The sequence below is a fragment of the Hesperophylax consimilis genome, chromosome 15 (assembly GCF_061612785.1).
Source record: "Hesperophylax consimilis isolate HC1 chromosome 15, BYU_Hcon_1.0, whole genome shotgun sequence".
NCBI classification, from domain to species: domain Eukaryota; kingdom Metazoa; phylum Arthropoda; class Insecta; order Trichoptera; family Limnephilidae; genus Hesperophylax; species Hesperophylax consimilis.
The window spans coordinates 22,737,190-22,757,131 of record NC_142850.1 but is presented as its reverse complement, the minus strand read 5'-3'; the positions used below and the strand labels follow the sequence as shown (position 1 = coordinate 22,757,131).

The window sequence follows — 19,942 nt, the reverse complement described above, 5'->3', positions numbered from 1 at the left end:
CACAAAAAAAAATAAAATCGTTGTCGCGTATGTTCCGCTCACAAACTACGCAGTGAAACGCGGTACATGTGCAAGTTTTGCAATGTGCCCCTGCATAAAGAAAAGTGTTTCGAACGCTATCACACATTGAAGCATTATTAGGTTATAGTTTTTTTTTGTATTTGAAATATTCTAAATAATGTTGTAATTTAGTATGAATAAATTTCGATACGTTATTTCGATTGTGAAATACTGTTTTTTCTATGATTCCCAAGAAAGTAGAAAGTTTTTGTTCATAAAAAAGGAATTACACACACATTGCTAATGAAATAAATAGAGACACCTTTTTAAAGTAAAACACTGAAAGTTTCATCGAAAAATATCAAATAGATCATAAGATATGAATATTTTGCGGAAAGTCTAATTTTGGCGCTAAAATTTAAAAAAAAACACCCGCGCTTCGCCCCCAATTTGGCGGTAAAATGCCCGACCATATAGTGTTAATTGTTCAGCACTATAATTGTCTAAAAGATGTTGTGGTGTGTACGCACATTGTAGTCACCAGGGGTTACCTTCAAATTCATAAAGCTAAACGTTTCATGCTGCCAGCGTTTTCTGGGACACGCAAACTCATAAATTTCAGTAGCAAAGCTTTTATCCCGCATGTAAATTTCACAGCCTCCTCCCTTCTGTGCCCCCGATTATGCAATGATTCCTCGGCAGCCTTACCACCCCCTAAGATGTCACTGATATATCGTGCCTCTTTAAATAAACTCTCTTCGCGACATTTACTGCGGAGAAGGCCCCGTGCAATAAACACATTTAGTATCCGTCATAAAGAGTTTTATTACCGGACACTGGTGTTTAGTGTTTGCTGGTGTTGCTTGTTTGTTTTCTCTCGAAAAAGGTAGACATTTCAATGGGGTGGGGAAGTTACTTGATTTCCTAGATTTTTTATCTGTCAATAAGAGGGCTCAACACGTTAACATCTGATGTACTTTTTAAATCTTGTGTTTTTTTAAAACCAAAGTACTTACATTATGATTATGCGCTTTCATTAGTCAATTATTATAGTATAAATAATACGCTAAAAATAAGTTAAAATGATAATAGTTTCTGACTGAATCCCTTGGGAAGTTATTAATTCACCGTCTTGAAAAATAAAATCTGGTGCTTACCGCTAATTTTGTAGTTGAAAAATGTTTTACAAAATTTCCAATTCGTTTTACGTAAAATATTTCAAGGGTGAGGTACTGTTTGTATGGAAGCTAGAGTTTGCTTTGGTAGGCGTTATTAGAGTAAACATTCCCCCGTTATTTGAGTAAGCAAAACCCCGCCATTAGAGTATTGTGGCGTCTTAATGAAGAAATTAGTCTTTCGTTTAAAGACTCATGTGTGGCACAGCGCTTTTCTTGAGAGCACCTTGTATTAAGTACACTTGAAAAGTGTTGTACAAGATTAAGAACCTCTCAAAACAGTTTTCGATCACTATTATAAGGGATGAGCTTCGCGCGTAACTAAGGTTGGTTTAGCCTGTCTCGCCTAGCTAAAGCGCTTAATGCTTTGTTCTATCTATCCAAGATAATAACACGGGAGTTTATAACCAAACCCCTCAATCTCCACATACAAGCGGCATCTAGCGGAATTAGATTTAAGCTAAGTGTTCGTTTCAGCCCGCAGAACCGTTTACTGAAATATTAAACTGGAAACTGTTTGAGTACAAACTTAAACGGTTTAATTAAGTAATTATCCACATTGAGGTGTGAACGCCGTCTTTACTTAGGGAACTGTAGTTAAATAACTTAATAATTAAATTAAAACTACGTCATGGAAGTGGAAGCTACGGTTTTTTAGGATGTTTCAAAGTTTGTGCCCAACTAGTGGAAAAGCGGCTAAAAGCTTTTGAAACCCTAAATACATCGTATTCATGTAAACCAGAGGTTCCCAAACTTCTTCGCCCCGTAGACCACTTGCCAAAAATTTTTTTTCGTAGACACCCTGCCTGCCGAATATTGAATTTTCCTAAAACTATTAATGTCCCATGTGGTAATCATTTATTTTTTTCGTAAAAATATTCCCTTCCCTTGCCTTTCCAACAACCGGGTGGCGGTATAGTTCCTTTGTCTTTACAGTGTGCAGACAGGTGCGCCCTTGTGAGGTATTACACCAAATGAAAATGAAGCAGGATAAGGAACGGGATTTTATTTCCGTAGCTGGCCCTACAGAACTGCCCCTTAAGTTCTTTGTCAGTGGTTGTCCCGGTCAGTTCTTCTTGTCACATGATATCCGATTCTTCAACGTTCCATTTCCAAAGTCACAATGTCCTCAAACTTAGTTTTGAAGTCTGTGTGAAGTGCATTTAAATGTTGAACGTCATTATTACCCTGGACGTTTTTAAAAAACAAGTTAAGGAACGCAGTTTACAAAGCGTTCGTATAAACGCAACTTTATAATTGTTATTTCTTCGCGCTCCGTCAGCTATTATATTGTTTTGTTGAAAATAAATGACAGACATTCATTTTGAATTTACTCTTTTATTTGTTTATGTTTCGTTAATTTGAACATGTTTCCGAATAAATATATTCTATATGTTTTATAACTCAAGACATGGAAAGTAGAAAAGTAAATAATACGGATGACAACCATTGATAGAGTATGAAAGATAAATTCAAATTATGCCAAGATTTGAAAAAAGTAAGGGTTATGCTTCTTTAGATTTTAGGTTGGCGAGATTACAATCGAGCTATTAGCGCCTCGCCTATAATTAGCATTGAAACGGAACACCATAAAAATCTAGTTTTTGTTTGTTGATACGTTATAATTGTTGAAAAAACACTCAGTGAATTTACCCTTCAAGTCGTTAATCCATACACACATATACAATTCATACATTCCCTGAGGGTTGAAACTTACAGCGGAGCCATTAGAGGTGTGCCTTTAATTACCATTGTTACCGAATACACAGCAAAAATCTAGCTTTTGTTTGGCGATACATTCTGATTTTACTCATTTATTTCAAAATTCTCGTAAATGTGTTTTTTTTCACGAAAACAATTCACATATTAATTCCGTTATAACAGCTCTTTCTGTACAGAGAAAACTTACCGATGTATACATAAGCATTGCCAATTTATTTAAAAAAATGGTCAAATTATTCGTATTCCTGTTAAAAACGGGACTGCAGGCCTTCAAAAATGAATTGACAGGATTTCCTATCAAAGTGTCAATAACACAAGAATGTGTTGGGACGGCGGAAAGATGGCGTGTTCATAAAAATACTTTTACTGGGACATTTCGTCATTATACAGGGTTTTCCAATAAGAAGTGTTATTTTGATATTCAATCGTAAAAGATCAATGGTTTCGTTGCTTGTGTGGCACGTAGCGCCGTCTTGTTGAAAGTAAACGTTGTCCAGATCAATACCATCCAATTCCGGCCATAAAAAATCATTAATCATCTCTCGATAGCGCAATCCATTCACCGTAACTGTTGCTCCAGCCTCATTTTCGGAAAAGTAAGGTCCAATGACTCCGCCGGACCATAAACCGCACCAAACAGTCACACGTTGAGGATAGAGAGGGTTTTCAACAAAAACTCTTGGGTTTTCCGAGCCCTAGATGCGACAATTTTGCTTGTTGACGAAGCCACCGAGGTGGAAATGGGCCTCATCACTCAAGATGATTTGCATTTGATTCACTCAAGTGAATTTTAATAATTTCAATGAGTTGTTGAAGCGTGTATCGTTACATTTTTATTAATGGTGTAGTTTCTACTTATCAAATATCAAAAAATGACAGTTTCAAAAGTAACATCTACCGAAATATCGGGCTATTCAAAATAACACCTCTTATTGGAAAACCTGTATTTATCAGGAAAAGAACACCTGTATGAACACTTTTTCCGATATATTCTGAATGTACCAATATTTTACTAGGAAATGGATTGCCATCACGTTTTTGATAGGATTTTAATAAATCAACCATATTCATTTTTCTACGTGTGTTACATATGACGTTTATGAGAAAGAATGTTAAATTCAAACGGAGCAATCAGTGGAACGGAAAAATAATTTTGAAAAAGGAAACTCTTGAAAACCTATTTTTTCTGATACTTTCTTAACACTCGGTAGTGCTTTTAAGCTTCAAACCGCTTATCCATTTAAGATGTGTTTACACGAATACAATTTACGCATCCCTACGGTGGCGTAACCTTTGCAAGGTGAAAAGTCCCCCGGGGGTACGGCAGGTCACCGACCGTTAAATCACACCCGGTCGTATCGGATCACAAGCGTTAATCCTTCCCCGCCCGCCCGTGGAATGGACCTTTAAATGTTCCATAATGCCGCTTCTTGTCCGACATTATCGGAAAATTGACGTAGAAGGCTTTTCCGGTTTTATAAAATGATTTTTCTTTCATCTCTTTAATACGACCACCACCGATAGAGAAAAGTGTGTTGTATACAGAATTATCTGGATTTGATCAAACATTTACAAATATCGATAGTGCATTCTTACAGCCTTACTAATAAAAAATCACTTCACAACCGTTAAACGGTGTTTTTGTAATAAAATTTCTTATTCGGATTGTTACAAATAAAAATGTTTTAACTGGCTGCGTAAGATCTGACAACATAGCCCTTTGGCAGACTTGCGCATGCGAGATGTCTGATTCCACGGAAAAATGACAGTTTTTGTTTGTGATTTTTAATATTTGATTTAGAACATTTTTTCGTTAATAATTTCCATTCTAATGACCAATTCACCATTATATTAGTATAATTCATTGTGTTATTTTTCATCACTTTTAATATTATATTGTGAGTATAGTTTCATGTTACCGGAATAGAGAGTACATAATATTTTTTAATTGACTTTAAAGAGCAATGTACTTCCTAAATGTAGTTTTTTTCATGTCCTACGACGCACTCACGAGGCTTTTGGCACTGCAAATACATTGTATAATTATAAAGACTTAGGTCCCAATCTGTAATGTTTAAAAAAAATGTACAAATTTAATTAAACAAATTTAAAAAAATCAAATTGTATATCTGTTTATTTTTACTTATTATCGAGTAGAACTACTACTCAAGTAGAAATTTCAACACTTGCTACACTCATTAAAAGGGTTTTGTTCAACAACCTAGTAAGATAAAACACTGTATATTAAGCACAGTAATCAAATCTTATTTAACTAAGGAAGGTGAAGGCTGAATCCCTCAGTTTATTATATCGACCCACTTCACAATTTTCCAGTTAAGGGAAATTAACTTGAAAACGAATTTCAGACGAATCCAATTACGTAGCGATTTTTTCCTTCTAAAGTGTTTAGTTTCATTTGAAGTTTGTAGACGAGATTTAAGATTTTCTATTATGTATGTCCATATTTGTAGTAGTAGGCACTAGTACTTTTATGGTTTTCCCGGGGTTTCAACAAGTTGTTCTAGATATGTTTTTTTTAGTTTATATTTTATTACTTGTTCCGTATTATTGATGAATACTGTGAAACAAGCAATATTGGGACTTCAATTTTATTTTCTTACACAAATAGATGGAAATGACACTGAGAACTAAAAAAAAATCATTGACCTAGAAATTCTGGCCATTCCAAACTTCACTGCCTCGAAATTCAAAATTTATTTTTAGTATTAACAATTCATAATCTTCGTTTTTCATTTCTTATATAAAGGGTTTTCCAATAAGAGGTGTTATTTTGATATTCAATCGTAAAAGATCAATGGTTTCGTTGCTTGTGGCACGTAGCGCCGTCTTGTTGAAAGTAAACGTTGTCCAGATCAATACCATCCAATTCCGGCCATAAAAAAATCATTAATCATCTCTCGATAGCGCAATCCATTCACCGTAACTGTTGCTCCAGCCTCATTTTCGAAGAAGTAAGGTCCAATGACTCCGCCGGACCATAAACTCACCAAACAGTCACACGTTGAGGATAGAGTCTTTTCAACAATAACTCTTGGGTTTTCCGAGCCCCAGATGCGACAATTTTGCTTGTTGACGAAGCCACCGAGGTGGAAATGGGCCTCATCACTCAAGATGATTTGCATTTGATTCACTCAAGTGAATTTTAATAATTTCAATGCGTTGTTAAAGCGTGTATCGTTCCATTTTTATTAATAACACAGTTTCTACTTGTCAAATGTCAAAAAATGACAGCTTCAAAAGTAACATCTACCGAAGTAGCGAGCTCTTCAAAATAACACCTCTTATTGGAAAACCCTGTATATACCATTCTGATTATCCTTTTTAAAAACTTGTAGATACCACAACATTAATTAATAATATGCTGAACCTTCAATTAACCCACATAAGTTCATTTATAACTACCCAACACCCATTCGTTTTGATTTACAATCCACGTAATAAATTTACGCTACAATCATAACCACGAGGTTTCCAGTTACATTAATTACTTATTCAAAAGCATTCGCGTGAGAGCGATACGCGGGGAAGGCAAATAACGTAATGAAATTTTCACTTTCAGTCTACGCCAGGAATATAGTATTTTAGTTTAGAGTACAAAGCGCCGAATGAGCTTTTGCTAGAAATAAATAAGCGCTCAGGGGATTAGAAATTTACAAAGTTTATCAAATAGAGTTGGCGCTTCACGATTGAATTAATTTTACGGTAGATTTATCCCTGTCTACGCTTAGTTTAGAATATTTTAAGGCATCATTTATTAATTAATTTTAGGTAACAATACTAGTTGGAAGCTGACAGAAAGACAACAGCTGTCCAACAGAAAGCACTGTTTTTTTTTAATATATGTTTTTACCTGCCACAGGTATCATCTATTCTGTCTAAATTTCAAAGCAATCGGTGAAGATATTTCGGAGATTTAAGATTTTGAACAAACGAACATTAATATTTGTATTTATATATATATAAATACAAATATTAATGTTCGTTTTATTCATTTTTATAATTTATTTATGTATGTACATGAGTATTGTATAGCTAAAATAAAACCAATTATGGATTTCCTCCTTGTGACTTTACCTCTACTGAGACGGCATAATATGGAATAAGTAAATTAAATTTGTGAGAAAGGAATATGAATTAAAATAAATTATACATAACAAAAGATTATAAAAAACCAAAAATTTACAAAACAATACATTTATAGCCACGGAGAGAGGTTGTAGATATAAATCAAATCATAATAGAGATATAAACAATATATACATAAGCATTATTCACAAACCATCAGAGAAATATTTTTTTACAGACCTCTTGTATTTGGTAAGTTCGCAACTGAAAATATCAACCTTGGAAAAACTGTCAAACGTAAGATGTGAAACAAAAAATACACCAAAAGGTGCAGTCGCATTTAAGTATTGAACCCATGACCTCTTCCTAGTCGGGTTCAATTCCTATTCGTGAGTTCAATTTCTAGATGCGATTGTATCTTTTTGTCCTCAATGATTAAATATTACAATTTGAGTTTTTACTCACTAAGTAATGCTACTATAAAAAAAAATGTTCATCCTGGGAGAAAAGTCTATAGATGTCGTACATTAAAGGAAAAATGGATATATTTATCCAAGGCTCTATCTAGATTGCATTTAGTTCCGGTAGAATCTTACAATCGTACACAAATATAGCAGCCAAAAAATGCGTTAAGAAAATGAAGATTATGTTGGTAGCTCTCAGTCGTAAAGTAAAGTACGGATACAGTAAAAATGACGTAAATTGATATGGTCAAATTAGCTCAGTGTGTCAGAGCACTTTCGGTTTCACGTCTTTCCTTTGAGAGTCGTTAATATTGTCTTCCAAGGATAAAATATTTTCTTAATTGAAAAATGATTACAAAATAGTAATGAATTGTTAATTTTAATTTTTAATTAATTTTCTATGCTTGAACTACGCGGAGAAAAATTAGTATTGCTAATTTATTGAGAATCTCTCCAAATTATTGGTAATCCGGTTTGAAACGGGATTGCAGGCCGTTTCCTGGTAAACTTTTAGTAAATTCCTAATATATCGGAACACGTGTTCATGCACCTGCATTTGCTTTGATAATATGTATTGACGAATTCGAAAATGTTAGGATGTTTATGAACACTTGTTCCGACGTCGTGATAATTAATACATTCGTATTTTACTAAAAGTTTATCAGAAAACCTCCCAATTCATTCCGTTAAGGGCCTGCAAACCCGTTTTTAACCGGATTACGAATAATTTTCAGAGATTTTTATTAAATTAGCAATGCTCGTTTTTCTCCGTGTACGATGTTTTCATGGTAAAAAAAAACATAACATTTTTGTTGATCTCCGTGACAGAACAGTCAAATCCTTTTAATTCTCATCCTTACTCAAGCATATTCCACAATATACCAGTATATACTCGTATATATATATATAATATCTAAATTTACCGACTTTCATTAAGCTTTCAGTTCTCTCTGTGGTTTTATTTAATCTCAGTGGAATATTTGCATGATAAATTGAACTGTTGAATTATTCCATACATGGCCAGACTGTCACCGGATACGAGCCGACCATTTATGGCAATGAGGTTTGGGGTGTTTTTATAATATGGCTCAAAGGATGAAGCAATACATAAAAGCAATCCCGAAAAAATAAACAAAGCCTTTGGACTCTCGGTTGAATTATTTACATACATGTATCGCGCAGAAACTGAGGCGGTGACCTTTTTAATATCTCCATACGTTGTTCCTATTTTACCGATTTTTAAAACATGTTTTTTCTTAGTGTTTTTTTTAATGTGGGTTTCTTGCTTTTGATTAGCCTTTTTGCTAACGCCATTTTAATTTATGAATAGCAGAAAGCAAGTTAATTAATCGAGTGGAACGGAATATGTCTATATTTTAGTTTGTTTTGATTTTAAAACAGGCTTTTCATTTATTTATTTATTTATTTATTAACGGACATCGTCCAAATTACAAAATAATAACACGGATACAGTAAAATGAAAAATACAGTAGTAGACAAAGGTACATGAAAGCAAAGACATGTGGCAGATATAATATAAGAAAATAAAGTGACAAGTCGAATCAAGTCAAGACTACGCCGTGGGTCAGGACCACAGGACACTTATAATATTCCGTCAATTGTTAAGCGACTGGCAAAAATCATTCAGACTTATCCCAAAAAAGTTAAGGTTTTGACTTGAGTTGACCAGTCTACACATTCTGGACAATGGTGAATAATATCCATAATTTGTCGAATGATGGTTGAGGAAGAGCAGTTCATTATTTCTGAGTCTGTGCGAGGGGATATTGAAGGGAATGAGTTGCAGTAGAGTAGGTGAATCAATACATATGATAATATGCTTAGTGTAAAATTGACAGCTGACAGCTCAGGTACGGGGCCTCAATCGAAGCCAGACTTAAGATAGCCTCTCAGAAGCTGGGCGTACTGTACTGTACTGGTCCGCAGATACTTTACTAGTACACAACTGCTAACCGTGTACAAATCACAAGTGCCCCCATGCTAGCCATCTCTGTCTGGAGCCACAAAATATCTTAATAATTCCTCGACTGTATAGAAACGGGCATTCCTTTTGATGGATTCTCCTATCTTTACAAACGTACTTGCAATCTTTGCACAGGCGTCGAGTGGGACGCTGTCCCTGTTCTACCGGTATTTCAATGGAAAATGCTTAACTGGCGCCTGGAAATACGCCAAACGCACGCCCAAAATTTGTACACAGTTGTCGATTGTCAGTTAGAACAGTTCTTGAGTTCAACAGCTCGGCTGTGGAACAATTTGCCGATCTCGGTATTTCCTCCCTCCTATAACTTGAGTTTCTTCAAGACAGAAGAGAGAAGGTTCACTCCTTCTTCCTTACCACAAAGATACCCTCCACACAGAACTCGCAAAGATGACACTGGGATATTGTTTTCCTCAGGGCCTCCCGTGAGGATTAATGTAAAAAAAAAATCACCTAGTCATATTTTTCAAAAACATACTTTAATTATTTACAAAGATTCTACTTCAATTCTTGGTGTTGCAAGTTACAAGGACCAGGTTTAGTGTCAAAGAGCATGCATTTTTCGCATAATATGTGAGATAATTGTATTTTATCCCGGAATTTCACATATGTGTTTTACCGCGGTGCGTTCAATACAATTTTCTTTTGTTGCGCAATGACAAAAAGCCAGCCGTCCATCTTATTAGGGTTGCCAACGAAGCCTTGGTTATCACAATTATCTTAAAACCTAGCCTGAATGTAAAACATTAAATTTTCAAAAAATTTACGGTGTTGTACTGTGAATCGAACTGACAACTTATTAAATAATGAGTTCAATTATAGATTAAGAAGAGAAAAGAAAATTTAAGCCACGGGGGGAAAAATCTCGTAGCCATTCAAATTATCATTCGGAAACAAGTCACTTTAACGACCTCTAGTCAAATTTGAACTGTACAATATTGGCAAACTTTATATTATGGTAAACTATCAATAATTTTCCACAATTAATCAATAATGGAATTGGTATTAAGATTTAAAGCATTTTTATTCTAAGTACCTGCCTATATAGAAGTAATATAAATACAGGTATATCAGCAATTATCCGAAGGATTTTAATTTTTTTTTCTATCCCCCGTTGCTACATAGCTAGAGCGTTGCGACGGAATCACTTGGTACACGCTCCGTCTCAACCGTTACCGTGCTCTAAAACGAGACGGAGTGCGTAACGCGTGAACCACTAGGCTGTACCCAGCTAATCAGTAACGACAGACGACGTGTGATGGAAAAATATTTTTTTTGGTTTTATTGAAAAAGGTATCATCGGACAGCAAAATGAAATCTACATTTTTTACACCATGTTTATGTTCAGAAATCGCTTGTTTAAATCCTTAGTACGTAAGTGGCCTCACCACAATTTGATAATAACACTGTAGAACTTGTTAATGAATAAACTTTTTTAATATTATCTAGCATGGAGGGTGAAATATCACAAAAAACCACATGTACTCTTTAAATCATGTATCAATTGATCTGCTACTTGTTATTCGGATGTTAGAGTAAATGTGTAACATATTCCTATAATTTTTTTGTTTTTTTTGTTTTATATTTGGTACAATATTTTTTACATTTTAAGTTTTCCAGTAATGTAGGCCTCACTGGGTGGCTTGCCCGTGCTGAGGCCTTCATTTTATAATATGAAAATATAATCTACATAATTCACTTTAAAGAGAAAATAATACATTTAAAATTAAAAATACATAATAATATATTTAAAATTAAAAAATAATACATTGAAAATAATCTTGTGTGTTTGTGTGTGATGTGTGTTTATATTGGTTTTGTGTGTTACGTGTATGTTTTATATTTATTTTTTGCTATGACATTTTGGTAATATTGTCTTTTTTGTTCTTTAATCCATTTTTTAATTTTATGTGTGAATTTATTTTTATTTTCCTCAATTTTAATTTCAAGTTTTACACTGTGGAAAGCTTTTAAAGCATGGTATTGGTAGTGACTTTGTCCAAAGCTTGAATTTAAAATGAAATTTAATTTTATAATGCAAGCACGATTAATTACAACGGCTTAGTAAAACCCTCACATACATCTCGATTCGTTTCCATTAAGGAACACAGCTGATAATTGATAAATCCAACAGCAGAATTTGGTCCATGCCTCACTACTATAATTCAGTTCGTTCAGCATCCCTCTCGTCCAAGATAACTCCGTCTCTCTTCTGCCTTTGTATTGATCTGGCTTTCCCTATTCTCTTCTCCCTTTCCCTCCCCTGGCCAGCCGCTGCCATATACCCTCTGAGCTTTTAGATGGGGGATGTCGATTGTGCGTTCAGTTCAAAGATGAAATAACTAAGAAAAACTGACAAAATGTACAATAATCAAACCTACTAATTTTGATATTCTGTGATTTGTAAAATATTAAAAAATTAAATAAAAATAATAACATTGTTTGTTACCTCGAAATTTGTTTAATTTTAACCTGTAGCATCATTAGGGTATAAATTAAACTAAAAACTATTCACACTTTTAAAATTATTTACGTTAAATGATCTTTTAGGACGGGTTATTTCACAGAATTTGAACAATTCATCAAATTTCAACTTTAATTTTCAAGGTCTGTGAAAGTCCTATTCAAATATACCATATCAAGTTATTCCACCGCTATGGGCGAGTTGCTTCACAGAAATTAAATAATAACAGAAATTAAACAGAGCTTTCACTTCAATTTAACTTCATTAATTTAACCCGTCCTAAATCTACGAATTTGAACTGAGAAGCATAAATAATCCCAGAAAATGATTGTATTTTTGATATTGAATAATAATAATTCTTTATTTGAAATGTTTATTTTTTTTTATTTAATTTTTTGGCGCATGATTAAAATATATTATAAAGAAAATTGACAATACGTAATATTCATTTTTGGAAGGCAATGATCCCGAGGCAAATATTTTATAAATACTTTCAGCTTCTCAAATCCTACGATTATAATATCCCGTGATTTTTGACGGGTCTGCGCTAATAAAATTATAATGATATCCAAAGATTCAGACTGAAGGTTACCTATATGTTATCATCAAAAAAATAATTGTGACTTTCTTTAAGTCGAATGTTTTTGTTGTAATTTTTTGTTATACCGGTCTTACAGCTCATTCTCTACTAATGCAGCAAGTTTTCAGACTTGAAACAGTAGTTTTTAAATAATAATCAAAATTATTTGAAATACGACAATTTTTATGATGTTTTTGTGAGTTTCTCCAGAGACGGAGTATTGCTAACTTATTAAGAACCTCTTCGAATTATTCGTAATCCGGTTAAAAACGAGATTGCAGGCCCTTAACGAATGAATTAATAAGTTTCCTGATAAACTTTTAGTAAAATACAAATATATTATCACGATGTCGGAACGCGTGTTCATATTTTTTTTTGCGTTTCGTCATTATATATTATCAAGGCAAATGCAGGTGCAAGATCAAGTGTCCCGACATATTAGGAGTTTACTAAAAGTTTATCAGGAAACGGCCTGCGATCCCGTTTTTAACCGGATTTGCAATAATTTGAAGAGATTCTTAAGGCGAAGCTTAATGCTTTAATCACTATTTTGATTAATCTTTATAACGAATTGGTGTACATTATGAATACCAAAAATATGCTTTAGATAAATTGAAGGTTTTCCTATCTTTTCGTTTGAGTAGAATACAAATAAAAAATTACTCATAAAAAATATAAATGTGAACTACTAAAAAAAAAAAAATTTCCAAATGAAATGTATGAACGCATAAAGGAAACAACTTAAAAAATACAGTTTTATAGCTAAGATTATCTGTGACAGTTTCACTTGATTAACTTTTTTGCTTTCTTATAAAATTATTTACAAAATAAATAAAAACTAGTTTTGTGCTTGAAATCGAACGTTTCTAGACTCCGTTTGTCAAGCGATTTTAATGCCTATTACCTACAATATAAGGTATACCGAGAATATACACATTTTTGGCTTGTAGCTTTCTCTTAATAAATTAGCTATTATCATTTTTCTCCGTGTATTGTTGTATATTGAAATATTAACTTCTGCAAAGTAATATAGTTTTTAACTGGCTTCTTATTGTTTTTGTAGAGAGAGATTTCCTTTCAGATATTTACAGATTCTATACAGATATGGTCAAATGAAATTCTTTAGTGATAAACAAATAGGAGCCCTTTTAAGAAACTTGTTTTCATCACAGCGTGTTTTTTTTAAGAAACGTATGATCTTAGAAAGGCACTTCAAAGGACCTTTAAAGTAAGGATCGTTAGGCTTTATACTTTCACTATTATATATCTGTATTTCTTATTCAAGATATAAGAATACGCAACCATATTAAATAAAGCCTTCGCCATGGAATATGGAGATAGAATACCTTATTAATTTTTTTGTTTTTTTCTCAGCCATATCATTTTTTTTTTACTCTAATTTTCTTGACACAATATTTGCAAATAACACATTTATTTTTATAGAAATAGCAAACTTATAAGAATTTTTACTCTTTCTTCTGTTTTTACTCAACGGATTAATTTTATTTGCCGCATGGTCGTTCGCAATTTCATACCCACTTATCAAACTTTATGAGATTAATGACTTCCATTTCATCAAAAGGCTCACCTTATAACAGCAAAAGTCCGTCAACAATAAACAAATGGTTTTCGCCTTTTCACTCAGTGGATCCATCTTCCTTTGCCATCTTAGCCAAGTTAAGATAAATTCGCCCGAGTTTGCAAGATTACCCTCACGTATAGCCTAACGTGTTGCTTCCCCTAAGGCGAGGAAAGCGAGGGAGAATTCACCCTCCCGCTTTCCTGTTTTCCTGGAACGCTTTTTCTCCTCATTTCCCTTATTTTACTTTTATTTCCTCGACCAACTTTAGTCAGCACAACTCTACTTTCTGGATAATTAGATAAAACGAGTACGCGGAACAAAAGAATCTGAAAGTCTTTGAATTTATTGTGCTAAACCTTTTAATTTAATGGCAATTTGTGGATTACTTGTTGTTTTCCAAAATTGCTAACATTGCATTTAAAGAATTGCCGTTATTAAGTAACCACCCACCCACTCTTACCTCCTTCATACGAAACACAGAAGATTTGCCGGTATTAACCTTCTTGTTTCGTATAGAATATTTACCCTGACAATATAATTTTAAGTATCGTTTGTGAGGGAGTCATTAATAAAATTTTCTTTAGTTAATTTATTTGAGAGCAATGTGGAAATATCTGTAAATTTTGTATAGATAGATCTTGTCAGTGGCTGGCCGTCTACAGTTTGACAATGCCCCTGTAAGGCGGAATAGCTATCATGCGGAAGTATAACAACTATACTTAGCACATCCGTAAAATAAAGATGGCGTTTTCCGGACACCTAACCGATTTATTTCGAGTTTGAATCATCACATATAATTATGATTATTATGAATTCCTTTCACGGAAAATCATATGATTTTGATGATTCCAGTACATGAATATGTAAAAAAATCACATATTTGAACACACATGGTGAATTAATATATTTTATCTTTCTATCACTATACTAATATTTTATTTTAGATTTTAATTAAAAAAAATAATACTTTAATTTTAAATAATTTAACTATTAAATTAAGTTCAGAAAGAATTTAATAAAAAAAATATATGTATATTAAAAAATATTATTATTTAATTAATGAAAAAATACCTTCTACAGGCATTATTAAATTGATAAAGTTGTTAATAAAGATAAAATTATTACAAAAATAAATGTTTATCCACTATAGTAATTTAAGCATATTAAAGTTTAGCTCACCTTATGGAGTAGGTAGTAGCACAAATAGGAAATAAATATTTATTTTGTATACTGTTATAATATGAAATAGTATTAATTGTCACAAGTTGTGTTGTAAATAAATACGATTGTCGTAGACTTGTTTAGTGGTCAGTCCTTTTACCCTTTCACCTCTGCCTAATCCACATGAAGCATGATTATTTACATATTCAGGAACTAATTACGAACTGGACCAGAGGTTAAATCACAAACCTCTGCAGAACGTACCTGTCACTGGCTTAGAAAATAAGACATGGGCAATTGCGGTGCAGGATATTACCCCGTTTATGTGACAGATTGTATTTATTCTACTAATATAGCAGAATATAAAACACTAAAGTAATGGTTAACAAATTGTTAACCTAGATACAGGCTTGTGAGGCTTAGGGCCGTCTGTTTCAACGCTAGCTATAGTAAAAGTAAGAATAAAAGTAAATGCTACAGTTAAATTTCACCAAAATGCGTTTTTCAATCAATTTAACTCCTGGTTTTACGTCACTTTTAACTTTTGTTTTAACTTCCCGAAATCCGAGAGTTACTCGCGAGTTATTCGCGATTCTCGAGTTACTCCGCCATTTTGACATATTTGACAGTTCTATACGTAAGGTTTTTTCTGTTGAGTGTTGTTACGAAACGATTATTAATCATGATTAATATTATCGAAGATGACGGTAGTGAAGATGAATTCGTCATGCAATATGTTTTACAGCGAAAGCCAAAAACATTTCGACCCCGTGTTAATAATATGGTCATTTGGGATGATTCCGAATTTTTGGCAAGGTATCGCATGTCGAAAGAGCTTGCAAAATTTGTGACGGATCAAATTGAGGGAGATATTACGACTACTGGAAAGTAAATTATATTTTTCCATGTAATATCGTATATATTATAACAGGTCGTCATTTATTTTTAAATACCCACAGAAATATTTTTCTAGGAACAAAACAATGTAATAAAAGTATATCTTTTTCATAAACTTTGGTATAAAACTTATTATTATATTAAACCCTGTATATAATGTTTCAATATACATATTTTAATTGAAAAGAAACTATGTAATAAATATATAACTTTTTTTACAAAGTTTAGTTGGAATTATTAATCAAAGGAAACTAGCCCCTCCAATACTCTCAAGAAATTATTCCTAAAACTATAAATCGATCTTCATCATGTAAGTAAAAATTAAATTCTGAAATAAAAAATTCGAACACAATAACAAACAAGAAGTCAGAAGAGGTTATAATGACGCACAACAAACTTCTTGCTTCTGTATTTTGAGTATTTTGACAGTCACTTAACCAGAGATCATATTTAATCTTCGGTGTGGCCGTACCAAAAAATAATGCCGTGCGTTTTTCCACGTAATTTCGAGGAATATTCTGCTTTTTAGACTGGCCACACTAGTAACAGTTACTTTTGCATAAAGGCACTTGAAACAGCGCGCGGTCCGATTTAACATCCTTGTTACTTTAACTGACAGTTAAATTTTTAACATAGCTCACGATTTAGCATTCTGTTGAAACAGACGGCCCTTAGTGAGGTTAATTTTGAAAAAAAACATGATTTATGTATAGTGAGATGCAATAAATAAATCGAACGGAGCGCTCTCAATTCAATTTCTTTGCCGGCTGCCCGAGTGTTTATTACGGCTCTGGCGTCATGAAACTTGCACAGTTTTTCTGTCTAGAATTTCTAGGTCAACGTATTTTTTTGTTTTTTTTTTAATAACTTGATGTATTATACTTTGTAATATTTAATCATTTAAGACAGTATAAACGACTCTCAAACGAAAAATGTGAATCAGAAAAGACAGAAAAAGATTCAGATATCAGAAAAGACAGAAGTGCTCTGACTAATGAGCTAATTCGACCATGTAAATTTGCGTCAGATTTAGGCAGAGAGCTTCTAACATTTTCGAAACGCATATTTTTATTGGCTGCTATCTTTATGTATGATTCTACCCGAACTAATGCAATCTAAATAGTGTCTTGGATAAATTAATTCGAAGTATGAAACTGTTAAAAGTTCATATGGTCGAATTGGATCAGTGATCAGAGCACTCCCCCGGCAAGGAAGAGATCTTGGGTTCAATTCCTTGTTGATCTGACTCAATCTTTTTCGGACTTTTCCGTTTCATATTTTTCGTTTGCAAGTCGTTTATATTGGACTTCGATGATGAAGTAGTTATTTTAAGCTCTCAATTTTTATTGTAAATTATGAAATTTTCAGTGATCTATAAAAAAATTAATAAGTCGTTTGCTGTTTGTTTGATTTTTTTCTTTTGAAAGTAAAAATGACAACTAAAATGGTTTGAAACTCGGATGAAGCCTGTTAGTAACTATAATACCAGAGACATAAAAACCCTTTTTGTATTTTCTGAAGATGAGTCTAACTTGATTTTCTTTTTGTTCCAGGTAAGTGCTACTATCTCTTAATCTTCTATTCTTCTTCTTATTCTTCTTCAGTGTCGTAACCAGGTAAGCTTTTCTACTTTTATTTAACTACTAGAGCAGACTTGTAAAAAGTCACCGGAAAATTAAAAAAATATATATAAAAATAGCTTCATCTTTGTGTGATTTGTATTGTTATCATTTTAAAAATAATAATCAAATGGAAATACCCAATGATATTTATGTGTTCCTGTATTTTGTTCTTGTCGACAGCTTCGACTTTCGACGTTTATCATTATTTTGTATATTATGAATAATAAAGAATTTGAGTAAAAAATACTTAGAATTATAAATAAACAGAATTAATAAATCGTTCTTGAAAAACTATTTAAAAGCTTTACTCTATATACGCTTAATGATGGTCGAACGAAAGCTGATGTCAAATGTACTCCGCATTAAGTTTGTTCAACGTAATAATTGAACATCTCTTTCTGCTACATGCTTACTTTGATTATAAGAGGGAGAGATCGCTATACACTTTTAAATTGTGTAGTTAGGTTTGTTGATCTAAGTGTTTGTCTTTTTAGTTTTATCGATTGTTTATAACTTACATCGTAGTATCTCCTGACAAAAGAGAAAGTTTTTTTTAAATTCAACGCGGTAAAATTGAAGCTATTCCATAATATAATGCAACTCGGACAACTAGCGCGATTGCGACTAGTCACCTACATGCCAATTTAACGTTTTTGTAAAAATGAGTAAGTAGGAACTTGTTTCACATTTACGTAAAAGCCATTACAATAACCCCGCTCTTGAGAGCCCGCCGTACTGCCGCGGCGTGAGCTAAGTAGGTACACATCGATAACATTATTATTAACAATTATTTTCAGTATGAATTTTTTTTATAAACAGACAGTAATTAATTACAGTAAACATTAATAAAAAATGTACTGAAATTCCTCGTTAAAGAATGAAAAATCTCCATACAAAATGCACCAACCACAGGACGTTCAGCACACGGATGACGTCACGCACCCTCGTGCTTCTTACCGCTCGAAAAAAATATTCAATATTGGAGAATTAATTTAACCATAAAAACGAACTTAAAAAATACCAGTTCTTAAGTTTGAATGTGGATGTTGATAAAATATATTTTTAAATGGACTCAAATTTCCTATTGTGACATTAGCGCCACTGCGGAAATTAAATTAATTAATTAATTAGTGCTCCTGGTATTTTGTTTCTGTCAATATGTGAAAATCGCGGTTAATCTGAGTTTTGAATTAGTTTCATTTTTAAAAATGGCAATTATGCAACTAATTTTCTGTTCAAAATATTATATTAGGGGTGCTTTATTGCTTGTCTGAATTCTCCAAACAAACACGAATTAGAATAATTCATCAAATTTCAAAGCTGATTTTCTTTGAAGTTGATGAATTGAAGTTATGTGAAGGTTTTATTCATGTTATGTTATTATATCATTATTTGTCAGTTGTTTAACAAAACTGAAATGAAGAAATCACTTGAATAGAACCTTCACATTACTTAAAAATCAACTTTGATATTTGATGAATTGTTAAAATTCTATGAATCAACCCGTCCTTATTTTGTCAGTGGTGACAATTAATTAAATTCAAAGCGGTTCTAGAGTTCATTAAACCGTAATATAAAGATCGTTCTGAGTTCATACGCACACTTACTTTTGTATCTATGAACAATTTATTGCCTACTTCCTAATTCCTAAATTTTATTGTTTAATCAATTTTATTTCGGGGCTCATCTAAGATACTCTCTATCCCTGGTTGTTTTCAGTTGAGAACATTATTTCCTCCAAGGTTCAGAACATCCAACAAAGAGACATAAGTCACTGATAACGCTGTAAATATTTCATTAGTGGTCACGACCCACACTGGTTTACCGTCGCTTTGGAAAACTGGAACTATCTAGGAGGTTAGTGGGAAGTATCTACGAAATATCTGTGAAGTATTGTGCAAGTATTTGCGAAGTTTCCCGTTTAATTGGAAATCTTCTTTAACAACAGTAGATCGGAGGCTGATAGCTCTGGCAATTGATATCTTCGGGATAATCGATTTGAATGCTTGAAATAACTTCCAATAATAGCTTTCTAGCAATATAACTGCAGTATTTGTACGTATACTTCATCAATAACAAAGTGGAACTGCAGTTTTCAAACGCCAAAAAAGCTGAATTTGTCCATTGTATTTTAAAATTCGAAGGAAATTCGTACCAAACTTTAAATGACTTTATTCTATTTCCAAA

The 19,942-nt window shown here is 32.9% G+C and overlaps 1 protein-coding gene across 5 annotated transcripts in view; it reads left to right on the top strand.

Annotated features, from left to right (window-relative positions):
• The window catches only part of Sap47 (Synapse-associated protein 47kD), a 242,082-nt gene that overhangs the window by 83,084 nt on the left and 139,056 nt on the right, over nucleotides 1-19,942 (top strand). The gene's annotated exons all lie outside the window — the stretch shown is intronic.